This window comes from Heterodontus francisci, chromosome 18 (genome assembly GCF_036365525.1).
Source record: "Heterodontus francisci isolate sHetFra1 chromosome 18, sHetFra1.hap1, whole genome shotgun sequence".
NCBI classification, from domain to species: domain Eukaryota; kingdom Metazoa; phylum Chordata; class Chondrichthyes; order Heterodontiformes; family Heterodontidae; genus Heterodontus; species Heterodontus francisci.
In genome coordinates, this window is record NC_090388.1 from 58,539,319 (window position 1) to 58,554,333 (window position 15,015).

The following is a 15,015-nucleotide window of genomic DNA, read 5'->3' on the forward strand; positions in this document are numbered from 1 at the left end:
CGCAGCCTCACAGCTCCAGCGACCCGGGTTCAATCCTGGGTTCTGCCTGTGTGGAGTTTGCAAGTTCTCCCTGTGTCTGCGTGGGTTTCCTCCGGGTGCTCCAGTTTCCTCCCACATACCAAAGACTTGCAGGTTGATAGGTAAATTGGCCATTAGCAATTGCCCCTAGTATAGGTAGGTGGTAGGGAAGTATAGGGACAGGTGGGGATGTGGCAGGGATATGGAATTAGTGTAGGATTAGTATAAATGGGTGGTTGATGGTTGGCACAGACTCGGTGGGCCGAAGGGCCTGTTTCAGTGCTGTATCTCTAAACAAATACATGCATTGTGCTCAGAATAGCAGACAGGTGCATGCTGGGAGATTCTATATGCTGCACACTTGAACTGAAGCATCCTGGGAACTACAGGCAGAGGTAAAGTTGTTCGCGTCCTTCAGCTGAAGGAGTAATGGCTGTAAGAAGAATATCAACTCCTGGTCCAGGAACTTAAAGGACAGCAAAATGTTCAGAAAGGTACTCCAGATGTAAGTTTAATTGTGCTATTTTGAAATATGTAATTCTTTAATGTGAAAAACTTAAAATAAGTTCTAGATACTTGAGTTTGTAAGAAAGAAAAATGGTGCACAAAAGGGTTTTACAAAACATTTGGAGTGATTCCGTTCAGTTTGTACTTTTTTGGAAGTCCAATTTCTGTTTTTTGCTGAAAGAATTTTTAATTTTCGGATGATTTAGTGTTTTATTCTCACAGCTGATGAGAGTTCATTTTTATTATTTCATGAATATAAAATTTGACCCTATCAGCAAAGTGTGAGACCAGAGCCTGGCACAAGATTGCAATGCCTGAAGAATGGCAGATAAGAATTGTGCATAGTCATGAGTTTTTTCTTTAATTCTTTTCTAATCTTCTCCTTTAATCTCCTGGAGTTTCCTTGACTAAATGGTAACTGGTTTCCCAGATCCATGAAAGTACCATTGTACAACTGGCACTAGAAGGTGTGTTAAGAGTGTTCATAGATATCTTTCCCAAGTGGGTAGTCTCCACAAGTCATGTAGCTAGGAGAACAGGGAATCACTGCTGCAAGCCATTGTGTTGCAAGGAGGTTGCACCCTGCGCAGTGAATACAACATACTAAATTGAAGCAAGGCATGTAAACTGATGTCTTGCACACAAGGAATGTCTGGGCCCTTGGACAATGATGTGTGAAGAGAGTAATGTACAGGTTTTAATGTACTTTTGTGGCATGGAAAAGTAGCAGGAGAAGGGCAGCTGGAAGTCAGAAAGTTGGAAGAATAAACAAGATATTCCAGAGAGAACAGTCACTCTGGAAAGAGGTGTTGGCTTGTGTGATCACATTGCAAGTAACAAAGATAACCTGATGAATGTGCAGGATAGTGGGTGGAAGATAGTGACAATGGAAACTTTCTCTTCATTGGGAGCAGGCTGAGAGTGGAGACAAGTAAGATCCCTGCCAGCCACTTGGTCAGGGTTCCAATCATTGCTTCCTTACAAGACAACAAATTGCATGTGTTGACATCCTTCCATTTACAAGAGATGATGGACACACAGCAAGCAATACATTTAGATAGGGTGTTTTCATATGGTGCAGACACGGGAGAGACAATCCATGGCTCTTTATAGCTGAATTTCCGTGTGAGTGACTAGCACGGCATCATCAGCGTAGAGGAGTTCCCTGATCAGGACGCAATGTATTTTTGTCTTTGCTTTCAGTCTTGATAGGTTGTAGAGATTGCTGTATTATCCACTTAAATAAATATCAATATCATATATGAAATTACAGGAAGCGATAGGGCAGATAATGCTGCCACTAACCCAATGGGTTAGTGTTCACAGGGATCAATTTACAGGAAATCATGAACATCCAAGCTGTAATCTTCAATCCATTAAAATACATATATAGAAAATAAAAGACTGTGTATCAGCAATCGCCATGATGTGCTTGCTGCCTAGTGGGTGCATGTTAACTCGCTTGTTAACTTGTGTAATTTGATTTTGAGAGTCCCTGGTTTTGTCCTCCTTGACACCATCATGGGTTGTGATATGCTTCACCAATCTATTTCCCTCAATTGTTTCTTTTCTGTGGTTCACCTCCACAGTACTGCTCTTTCATGTTTCCACTCCTATTTGTCTCTATGTAGAAAGCTTCTTTCCACAATAGCGCTTCCTCACATCCCTGCCCAGTCACATTTGGCATATCCCAGTTTTCTATCGCTTCTATTTCTCATTAACATGCACTTCTCATTGAGATTATTCGTAAGATTGGGGTCAGCTCTCAAAGTATGCTAATAGTACCTAGATTTACCTCCCCACTACTACACTGGACACATGACTGTAGCTTTGCTGTCTGATGCCTATCAGAACTTCCTTTACTAAACAAGATGATCAAGTCATCCTGTTTGGTTCTCAACAGAAGCTCCACAAGCTGACCCACAATTCCATTTCTCCCCCTATCTGCTTATTCAGGATGAACCAGAGAGCATGCAACCTCAATGTTGTAATGTTGTGCTCAACCCTGAGTTGAGCTGTAAAATTTACACCCAGTTATCACCCAATTTGCCTGTTTCCACTTCTGAAGCATCATGCATCTTTGTTGCTAAAACAACCACATAGCTGCTGAAAACCCAATCCCACATCTTTGTCAATTTCAGCCTCAACCTTTCCCATGGCCACCAGCGTGCCACCTCACACAAGATCCAACTCTAATTTAGCCTATTGCATAATAAGTACGTTCTTAAAGAATGCTGACTAAGTGCTTTTGGGGAACTTTATGGAGATGTGGCCACTTAAAGCTAAGTATGGGACAACAATTATATTACCTTTTAAAAAGACTGTACATATTTTAACACATATTTGAGCCTTTCCAAGGATGTTTAGAGGGAACAAACAGACTCCAAAACCTGTTGGCTGGCATAATAAAATTTGAGGCAGAAAACTATTTCTGTTGATAAAAATATGTAGCATTCAAACTCCTTGTTTGCTGGCTGGCAGAATGGAAGTGCTGCTGCATGAGTTGAGTGGCAGGAGAATTGTCCTGTTTTCTGTTCCAGGGCATGCTCCGCAGACCACAGCAGGATAAATTGTTTGGCAGGAGGTGACAGCAAGCTCAATATTGTGTATATTACCTGCAAGATCTAGGAGAGGACGTGGAAGAAGACTACCACCCTTCAAGAAGCTGTCAAGGTAAGCCTATCCAGGGGTTCCAACTGACAGGATCACAGCCAATGTTATCGTGCCACTAGGTGTTGCTGAGCAACCTATTGCACATTTCCTGCTGGCCATGCCAAGACCTCACACAACCTTACATATTTTTCATAGTTGAACATGCAGCTGCAGTTTATAATTTAAAATCTTGGCACATTCAAATCTTCAAAGAGCCTCCTACAAAAGCACAGTAACACAACCTGGCTGTCTGATGCATGTCATTTAGTGACACCAATGATGGACTGCAGGTTGGAGTCTTGTCTCTATGCGTCTATTCCTTCATGTCACACGTGGTAAGTATACATCTCTGCTTGCACAAGGCAGCACCGAACACTTGGTAATACATTTTAATTTCATTCTTATATTTAAGGCTGAGATAGACAGATTTTTGGTCTTTCAGGAAATCAAGGGATATGGGGAGTGGGTTGGAAGGTGGAGTTGAGGCAGAAGAGCAGCCATGATCGTGTTGAATGGCAGAGCAGGCTTGAGAGGCTGTATGATCTACTCTTGCTCCTATTTCTTATGTTCTTATGTTCTAATGCCCTTAGTTCCCTTGGAGGATGCCACCCTGGATAACCTTGCCTACAGGGACAAAGAGGCAGAAAATACTTGTGAAGCCACTGGTTTTCCCAGGGTGTAGACTAGTACCATGCAGTTGTTATGTCTTGGTTCTTTTTCCTCATTCCCACAAAAAGCAGGCAAACAACATACACAATTGATATCTTTTAACGTGAGCTTATTGGAAGATGACTTTTGGATCCAACATTTTAACATTACTAATTCTTCTGACCTTGTAAGCCTCTAACAGCTGCCTGCCAGAAACTCGCAACACCCTGTGTCCTTATCATGTTTCAGTGTATTTTGGCCATTTTTTCCACTGAGAGGATTTTAAAACAAAGGTTACTTTTCATGTTTTTAAAAGGTCCTCGATGAAAGGTGATCAATATAATAAATATAAGTTGTTTTCCTCAGAGACTAAACAATTATTAATTTGTCAGCTAGTCTGGGTAATCAAGAAAAAATACCTGGGACTCATTGTGTTTGACCTCTGTCTTTGAAGAGAGAGAGAAAAAATGCAGAGGAAATCTGCTGAAAGAGGAAGGCCCCAGAAAGTCAGATTTTTGAACAAGGAAGGCTGCAGAGACAGTCAGATTTGTTAAAGGGGAAGCTATGAGGGCCTCCATTGAGGCCAAGTGGTAGAATTGCTGAAGGATAGGAACACAGGAACATAGGAGCAGGAATAGGCCATTTGTTTAAGTCAAGTAATTAGGAAAGCTAATAGAACATTATCGTTTACTGCAAGGGGAATTGAATACAAAAGAAGGGGCATTATGCTTTAGTTATGCAGGATTTTGGTGAGACCACATGTGGAGCACCGTGTACAGTATTGGTCTCCTTATTTAAGGAAGGATGTAAACTCGTTAGACATAGGTCAAAACAAGTTTACTAAACTAATACCAGGAATGGGCGGGTTGTCTTATGAGGAAAGGTTGGACAGGCTAGGCTTGTATCTGCTGCAGTTTGGAAGAGTAAGAGGTGACTTGATTGAAATATATAAGATCCTGAGGGGTCTTGACAGGGTGGATGTGGAAAGGATGTTTCCTCTTGTGGGAGAATCTAGAACTAGGGGCCACTGTATAAAAATAGGGGTTCGCCCATTTAAGACAGAGATGAGGAGACATTTTTTCTCTGAAGGTCGTGAGTCTTTGGAACTCTCTTCCTCAAAAGGTGGTGGAAGCAGAGTCTTTGAATTTTTTAAGGCAGAGGTAGATAGATTCTTGATAAGCAAGGAGGTGAAGGATTATCGGGGGTAGGCGGAAATGTGGAGTTGAGGTTACAATCAGATCAGCCATGATCTTGTTGAATGGCGGAGCAGGGTCGAGGGGCCGAGTGGCCTACTCCTGCTCCTAATTCGTATGTTCGTAAGTAAGACAGCCACTGATGCGGGGAAGTATGGCATGATTTTTGCTTAATGAATCAAAATAAAGAAATGTTTTTTGGATTGAACTAAGTGAGTCTATTCAGAACTGCAGCAATGTTCATTTGCTGTGGAATAAAGCAGTTTAACAAATTGCCTGTATTCAGGGACATTAAAGGAACACATGTGAAAGATGCAAATATTCCTTCCAGATGAGAAGGGATACTATTGTTACATCCCTACATTCTATTGTACACGTATATATAAAGCAATGTGAGTCCTGTAAATGTAAGCTGCTCTGAGCATGTGCAGAAGTGAACATCCATTGTTTAGGAACATTTGCATGACTGAGTCCAGATCTTGTGTGAAGGTCAGAAATACCATGGGTGTCAATGATGTCATATGCCCCTAATTAGAATATTAATGTACAGGTACCACCTCTTTCTGACGGGAGCTTCCGGCCTCAGCTGAAGTGGCCATTGGAAATGTGCGTGAGATGCAACGTGGTCGGAGGTAGAGAGCAACTGAACTTCACTCATTTTTCTGCTAGTAGGGAGTCTGGAACTAGGGGGCATAGTCGAAAAATTAGAGCCCGATCTTTTAGGAGTGAAATCAGGAAACACTTCTACACATAAAGGATGGTAGAAATTTGAAACTCTTCCACAAACAGCAATTGATGCTAGATCAATTGTCAACTTAAAACTGAGGTTAATAATTTTTTGTTAATGAAAGATATTGAGGGATATGTGGTAATGACAGCTATATCGATTTAGCTCACTGAATGGTGGAAAAAGCTCAAGGAGCTAAATGGCCAACTTCTGTTCCTATGGTTAGTTATGTGCTCATTACTGGTATTACTGTACATATTATAAGGAGCACATTACGGAGCGGATTCCACTACACCTAGGGGTTGAGATGCTTTGAGAAACTGCACTTTACTCTTATGATTTATGACAGTCTTTCAACCCCACAATGTGTTATTGACCTTTCACTCAATGTAGACCAATATTTTTTTCAAACTTTTAAGTCATAACAGAATAATTTAGTGCCATTTAGAAAGCAAAATCATTGTTTTATGTTCCTTATTGAATTCCTTTCATTAAGATATTCTGTAAGGTTCGGCAGTTTTAACATTATTGTTACATGGCTGTTAAATCCGGCCCTTTCTTCTGTCATGAGTTAAGCTGACATGCGATCCTAGGTTGCTGGCCCCTGGCTCTATGATCAAGATGAACTCGCATTGCCGGTTCAGTGCAAGTGGAATTTGCAACTTGAGCTGCTCAGGTGAGATCTTGATTTTCTCCCACAGGAAAATTCAAATACAGTATCACCGAACAATCATGTGACAGACACAATTATTGTTTAACCCTCTTGTGATGGAATTTATAGAAAGTCTCACCTTTCAAGGCCTATTGCCTTTAATTTTTAAAACATTTTCCCTGTCCATAGATGCCAAGATCTATCTTTTGCCCTGCCCAATTGGTCATACTTAATCTGTAAGCTTGATTGTTTTTTATTCATACTTATTGCCCATCCCTAGTTTCCCTGAGAAGCTGGTGTTGGGCCTTCTTCTCGAAGTGGTTTTATACAACACTTACTTGCTAGACCACTTTAATCACATTGGTCTGGGACTGACATCACACATAGTTCAGACTATGTCAGACCTGCAGGTTTCCTTGCCAAAAGTACATTAGTGAACCAGGTGGGCTTTTATAACAATGTGACACCTTCATGGTCACTTCAACTGATACCCTTTTTAAAATTTCCATTTTGTTTAAGCTGAATTCAAATTTACAAACTGCCATGGTGGGATTTAAACTCAGGTTCTGTAGATTGTTAGTCCAGTAACAAGTACTATGTACTGCAGTGTTAAATGTTATTCAGTTTATTTTGCTACGAGGGGAACAGCTCAGCAGAGACCTTTCCTGATCAGTAACTATTTTTCCCTTCCTAATCCAGGGAGACTGAGTAAATAGTTTAACACCTGTAATGTATCAGCTTGCTCTGATGCCCTTTCATCTCTAGGTCAGGAGATTTTGGTTCAAGCTTCTTACCAGTGCACATAATCTGTGTTGATACTCCCAAGCAGTATTGAGGGAGTGCTGTATTGATGCTATATATATATAGATGTTATCCTTTGGGTGAAACATTAACCTGAGGTCCTGTCTGCTTGTTCCACTGGTTGGTGTTAATGATAAGCATCTATGTCACTGTCTGAAGAAGTGCATGGCAGTTCCCCAAGGTCTGGTTAACATTTTTTATTCAAGCAATACCACTGGTTGAACCTTCATCTCATGGTTATTGTGGCACAATGCTGGTGCAGAATGTTTGCCTACATAAGCATCATAGCACTTCAAACATAATTTTTCACATTATGTGTTCTGATGTGATACTGTATGTAAACAATTATATTATTCTCCCCACTCTAGCTGAGAGCAGCTAACTCAACATGAACCAGATATCTGAGCTGGGATTATTCCTTGTCTGTATGTTGTAGTACTTCACAATTCAGTGCATTTACTCTCTTAGTCATTGCAAGAGTTCTTCCTCCTCTTGCTTAGGATTATATCCCAGTTTGGATCTTTAGCTCATTTGACTTCAAATTGATTAAAGCCAATCCAACATGAATCTGGAATTAAACCATTGAAACCTCTTGTGATCTTTTCAGTTGTAAAGTGGATATCCATTAGCTAAGTAATTCCACTGTTTTAAAAAGCAAATGGATGCATTGCCTATGAGTCATGTCATAACCAGACAGATTCTGATTGTAGGTCTGTATGATTAGTAAGTCAATAAACTTCACATTCCTTTGCCCTTTTAGTCTAGGCTAACACTTGTTCCGCTTTTTAAATAGGTGCAAGAGGAGTTTTGGTCTCCGGACTGAGTGTATTTTCATATTTGCTTCAGATAGCTTTGGGATGCACTCGTGACAAACATGAATATGCTTTGAGGCGTATTGCGAACAGCAGTGAATTACCTCATGGCAACAGTTGAGGGAGAAAGGGGCCAAAGGAAAGGGGAGTTTTGAGGGGGTTAATTGGACTTGTTCAGGGCTGAGAGATTATTGCAGATCCCTGACTGGCAGAGCAGTGATTCTGTTTTACCAGTCCTGTCACTTATAGCACATTTTTTTTTTTGCCCTCTCTCTTTTCAGTCTGGATTTTATTTAAGCAGCAGACACGTCGTCCCCGTGGTGAATTAGAGCAGAAGCATTAGCTTGCAGAATATATGCCAATGAGCTAATGATTCTGACACTTTGACAATACTAGCCTTACAGCAAAGTACCCACACAGCAAAGCCCGTTTTTGTATCTCATTTTTTTAATGGTGAAATGTTTGTCAGAAAGAAACGGATTTATTTTCTGTCAATCCAGGCTATAATATCAGGGGTTATCCGGTTCCGGTCCTTAGGGCTTCAGACAACTAACAAAACACATCTTATTTCTGCTCCGATAGTTCCCTGTTATGCCTTTCAGATACAGGAAAAGTAGTGAAAGCATAAACCAGTTGAATGTGGCAGTGCCGTCTGCCATTCATTGCTTATGAAGCATCACGTGATATGCCTTCATTTTCGAACAAAATTAAAAGTGTACCTGCAAAAATGGGAATAACAATTTTAAGAAAAACAAGTTACAAAGAGGTACCTGGTTATTTGCAAGTATATAAATAAAAATATCAAATAGAAAAATATTCTCTTTGAAAATATATACTTAGTTGGGTTTCTAAATGGAGGGAAGGTGCACTGCTGAAGAGCAATGAGAAACGTTTACATGCCAGGCAAAGTGCTGCCGTTCAAACAAACTGCTCTGGATCTGAGTTAGCAGAATGCTGGAGTATCTCTTGGTTGGTCTATATGTGAGACTGAACTTTAACATCACTAAACACACCAAGTTCCAAAATATTTAATGTAAGCCTTTCAGTTATTGTCAAAAGTATATTTTTAAAAATCCAAAATGAACCATCACACAACTCAACCAGAAATTGCAAACCGATTAGGTAGGAGTTACATTTTATTCTGGAGGATTCCAACTGGGAATATGAGTATTCTATCCCAATATGAGGTCATGAACTTCAATGAGCCACTGTTTCCACCCCCAATCAGTTTAACTAATAAATGAAATGATCAGTAGACTTAAAGCAGAAAATTTGTGTCAAGTTCTTTTTGGTAAATATATTTATATGTTTCTTTTTTGCAGGTCTCCTGCCATTTTTGCTCAGCTGAAATAGCAGGCAAGCACCAACTTGTTCCCACACCTGTGACAGCCTCTAAAGAATAACAGTGACTTGTGCACAGATTATTTTTCCTTCCCTGCCTCCACCCTGTGGCGGTGGTGGGTGAGGGGGGGGGGGTGGGTGGGGGTTGGTGCTGATGTGGCAGGTGAGGGGAAGAAGCCCAGGCCTTTCCTGAGCACTCATTACATCTAACAGTATAGCCAAGATCAGCTGCTCGCTGTCTGGTGAATATGGTCCCACCACACTATGGCACTAACCAGTACCGATGACATTATAAACATTAAACAGTCCGTAGAAGTTCTTATTGACGGCCATGGGGCTGTTTTCTGAACACCGGTGAAATTTGGGAATCTGATACCTTGGGAGCTTTGTAAAGTAGTTTGTAAAGTAGTTTTGCTTCTTAGTTAAATATTGAAAAAAAGAAAGAAATCTGGGTGTCCCTTAGTAGATTCTAAAGCCATAAAAAACATAGTGTCAGAACTTAAAGTAGGTCCACAAAGTTAATCTGTTGTCTCAATAAATCCTACTGTTAAAACTGAGTGCTATGTACAATCCCACAGCATGAACTCCTGTAGAGCTTTGTGCGCACTCAGAGAAGGAAGGCAGCATTCCCACTGACACTGAGCAGCACATCAACACTATACTCTAGTTTTATAACTTTAAAATTACCCAAGAAAAGTTACAATTTGCATCCAGAATGCACCATGTTTTAGTGACTTTGCAACATATATTTTGAAAGCGGCATTTGTCATCAGAAGCATTGCAATACGAGACTTCAAACAACTGACAGATATCCAGTGGGAATAATTGTCAGTATGCCAATGTCCGATGTCATGGCTTTATTATCTGTGAATTACCACAGGACGAGCATTAGACTGTATGCCTCACTTCCAGTGACTTGTTGCAGAGGTATTAGCAGAGGCCATGGAATAGGTCCCATCAGCACTACCATGTCAATGGGAGAATCATCTGTGCTATCTGAACCTAAACAAAGGTGGAACAGGGCATGTTGTATTGTTGGTACAATATAAAGGAGTAACTGATGTGGTCAATATTGGACTGATTGAATGCTCCTGGTGTAATGTGGGGTCCTAGTTTAATTTCTTTCCCAAACAAATTGTATTAAAACAACCTTGTCCTCTGTTCTCTCCACTGAAATGTTTTAGAAGGTGAGAATGGGTACTGGGTAGCCAAGTGTTAGGAAATTTCCTGAAAAATGGTAATCGTTTTTCTGCATGAATATTAGCCCAGAGGGGAAAGAGAGATATAGATTTGGCTTCCAATTGTATCAAGGATAGCAAATAACACCTCCAGCCAATTCAAAAACCAAGTTAGGTCAATACCCAGCTGTTCTTTCCTTGGACAGGAAATTGCCTGGCCTTCCTCTATATTCAGTTATGGTTCCATTTTATTCTACTTGTATCACAGAGTGGAAGTGGAATTTACCTCAGCTTTCAACTTTGACCATTGCATTTGCAAAATATGACATGTAGCAGTTATTTCATTTTCTCTAAGGTTAAGCGCCACTCTCTAATCACACAATGCAGTTTGGATGTCACTGGGTGCTTTAGGTGTAGGGACAACTTGAGTCTCAGTTATTTTGTACTTGTTCTGATTTGAACATTCGACTGGTAATCATTGTAGATATTTTAAACTGCTCTGTTTACCAGAAGGTCCATCTACAGGAAAATATTGGTGAAGTAAGACCTTGTGTCTTGTTGCAATGCTGTTCAGCTGTTTCAAACAACCACCAATCCAGCTGCACAATAGCAGAATAAGACCAGGACTGAACTGTTTGTTCCATCCCAAACTTCCCCCTCCCTTCACTCATTCTGAAATGATGACTCATGTTGAGGTACAGTTCCTTGGATGTTCAATATCCACTGGTATTTCTCCCCAAGTAGCCATTTCTCTTTTGGGAGCCTAGGCAATGGGTTTCGGCCAGCAATTTGGCTATGGTGCAAAAGCACAGTGGAGCCCATTCCCGATCTCACTTGACACGTGAATTCTAGCTGGAACTTTTTCTCTATCTGAGGGCACTGTAGACAATTGTAAAACCCTGATTGCTGCTCCAGATGCCATCAACAATCCTAGATCACAACTTCTCGTATATTTTGATGAGTCCTGTACCACATCGTCTATTTCTCTTTGAGAAAGCAGAGAGCTTTTACACACATATTCACTGATCACTGTGAATTAATTCTGAAGATTTGCAGATTATTGCAATCTCCAATGTAAATGGGGCCACACTTATCAAAACGAGTTCTTTTCATTAGCAAGCAACCCATTTCAGTGTCTCTGCCATACTGGAAACAGACCAAAAACTAGTTATAATTTATCTAGAAATATCTATTTAAATTGAGTTTGGTAAAATATTATCATTTTCTGATGGGTAGAGTTTGATTTTTCAAGCATCCAAAAATTTTATGTATTGTACCTTTGTTACATAAAAAGGGAACCCAAAACTTTTCTACCAGCATGTAAATAGTAAGTAGGTAATAAGGTGGGTCCTAGTAGGGTCAACGAGGGTGACTTGTGCTTAGAGGTGCAGGGCGAGGCTAGAATACTGAATGAGTATTTTGTATCAGTGTTTACTAAGGAAGAGGATGCTGACAAAATATCAGTAGAAGCAGAGATGGCAGTGGGAATGGATGGGGTGAAAATTGATAGGAAGGATGTACTGGAAAGCTGCCTATGCTTATAGTGGTCAGGATGGCTTGCATCCCAGGATGCTAAAGGAGGTAACACAAAAGGTATTTGAAGGAGGGAAAGTAATGGATGTTGTCTATATGGATCTTAAGAAAGCATTTGACAAGTACCACATAAAAGGCTGGTTAACAAAATTGTGGCTCATGGAATAGGAGGGTCAGTGTCAGCTTGGATAAAAAATTGCCTTCAGGACAGAAAACAGCAAGTCATGATAAATAGTTGATTTTTAGAATGGAGGATGGTAGACAATGGTGTTCCCCAAGGATCAGTGCGAGAACCACTGTTTTTTTAGATATATAAATGACTTGGATTTTGGAATACAGAGTCAAATTTCAAATTTGCCATAGATCTTTGAAGGTGACAGGACACATTGGGCAAGATTTTGAGCCCTTGCTGGGGCTGGAAACAGAGGCGGGTGGGAGCTCAAGATAGCGCTGCCAGCTAGCATGCTGGTACCCCAGGATTTATGCGGATTTTCCTGTCGGCCTCCAGATTCCCACAATAGCGGGTGGGTGCCAGTTTAGGTACTTGGAGGCGGCCTCCCAGTGGCAGGCTGAGGGGCCAGTTCTCCAGACCGTCTGAGAGCCCCCCACACACCCCTGCCTGGGTCCATGAGCAGCCAAGGCTGCCCTATAGAGGGGGTTCCCCCAGCCCACTCACAGTGGTGGCTTGGTTGCAAGATCCATTTATTTATTTAAGATTGGCCTTCCAGCTTCAAGATCTTCCTTAATTGGACAGCGAGCCCATCTCCAGGCCATTGAAAATCCTGCCCATTGAGAGGGTAGTTAGTAAAGCATATGGGATCTTGGGCTGCATAAATAGAGGCATAGAGTGCCAAAGTAGGGAAGTTATGCTGAACCTTCATAAAGCCCTGGTTAGGCCCCAACTAGAGTATTACGTCCAGTTCTGATCTCCACACTTTAGGAAGGATATGAAGGTCCTTGAGAGGGTGTAGAAGAGATTTACTGGACGGGAGTCCTGACAATGGGCCAGAAGGAGGTGGGGGGTGGGGGGGGCGTAACATGCTGACCCTGCCTCGGTCATTTTTTGGAGCCCCTGCTGAATAAAATGGTGGACAAGCAATTAACTGCCCACTGTCAGGGATACTGTCCCCTTTAAGGACAAGATCCTGCCCCAAGAGATGTCGGCCAATCAGAGGACTGGCAGCTCAACAGTACCAGCAGAGGAAGTGGTGACCACTACTGGTACTGCAGTAGGTCTGGGAGCAGGAGCAGCCATGGAGCCGCGGGCTGCAGGTAAGTGGGGTGGGTTCGTCGGGGCCAGTCAGGCAGGCCCCAGCGAGGGGTGTGGGGGTGTTTGCGCAGGGGCACCTTTTCCGCTGGGGACCCTCCATGGACCACAGATTGCCCAAGTAGGAGGGCCCTCCTCATGCTAGCCCACAGCGAAGCTGCCAGATTTTACTGGGCAGCCTTCCCACGTGGCGGAGGGACCATCCTCCAGCACTGGTTAAATGCCAGTGGTGGTGGGAAGAGGCCCTTAAGTGGCCATTAATTGCCCACTTAAGGGCCTCAATTGGCCTTTGGGCAGGAAGGCTGTCCTCGATCTTCCCAGCCCCTTACAAAATTGAATGGCGTTGGGAATGCTACGGGCACTCCACCCCCACTGCCTTCTCTTGCTATTTTATGGCCCTTCCACCCACCTCCCTGCCCATCGCTAGAGGGCTAATAAAATTCAGCCCAATGTTTCCACAGATGAAGGAGTTTAGTTCAGGCGTCCACAATGTGTCCGTACACGGACACCAGTGTCCTGGTAAAACTTTGAGATGCATGGTAATTTTAAATGTCTTACTCCAGGCCTTTAAACTTGTGTTTTTAAAATAACATAACGGCCAGAATCCAGCCTACCAAAGGTTTTCATCCATCCCGCCAATCCTCTGTGGCTGACAGTGGGCTGCCCACGTCTCGGCTTTGATTGACGGCTCTCCTATTAAAGTGTACATCAGGTGGAGAAGGTAGGTGGGACCTGAGTCTGACAGCCTGTCTGTGATTGCTCAGTGTCTGTGACTGACAGCGGGGTGCCAGGGTGGGGTGAGCGCTGATTAGCAGTTTCTGGCGCAGGTGCACTGGGATCAGCCACCCTTGCTGTTTTTGCGCAGTTCAGGGAGTGAGCAGGAATGCAACATGTTGGTGCCTATCCCTGGTTTAGTTAAAAGGCCAGGTTGGAGAAGGTGGGGTTGTTTTCCCTGAAGCAAAGGAGATTGAGGGGAGATTTGATAGAGGTATACAAGATTGTGACAGGATTAGATAAGGTAGACAAAGAAAAGCCATTCCCATTAGCTGTTAGTACAAGGACTAGGAGACACTGATTTGAGGTTTTCGACAAGAGATAAGGAAGAACTTTTTTATGCAGCAAGAGGTAGTGACCTGGAATTCACTGCCTCCGAGGGTGGTGGAAGCAGAGATGATCAACAATTTCAAAAGGAGATTGGATGGGCCCTTCAGGGAAATAAAATAAGCTATGGGGTTAGAGCGGGGGAATGGGACTGACTGGATTGCTCTCCAGAGAGTGGGCATGGAGTTGAATGGCTGAATGGCCTCCTTCTCCATTGTAATGACTCTATGAATCTCTATGACTCTATGTACCTGTTGAGGATGACAACAACACTCACGCTTCTGACATGTTAATACAGAAAGGCCTGACTTCAAGCAGGTTCACTAGAAAGCTAATGAAGAAGTCTTAACATCTCCTCCAATCATGCTCTCAATACAAAAGGTTCATGGAAGACTGCTTGACATTTAGGCACTAAGCCTATGGCCTTAGTTGGGGTCTACTGTGAACTTAGTGCTTTCTTTACTTTAAGTGTGTATTTGGTCAATTAATTGAAAGCAGTAGTGGTTAGCAACAGTGGTGAAATTGATATGAACACAGTCTCAATTGGTGTCTTTAATGATTCATTTTTAGAAGAATAACAGTGGA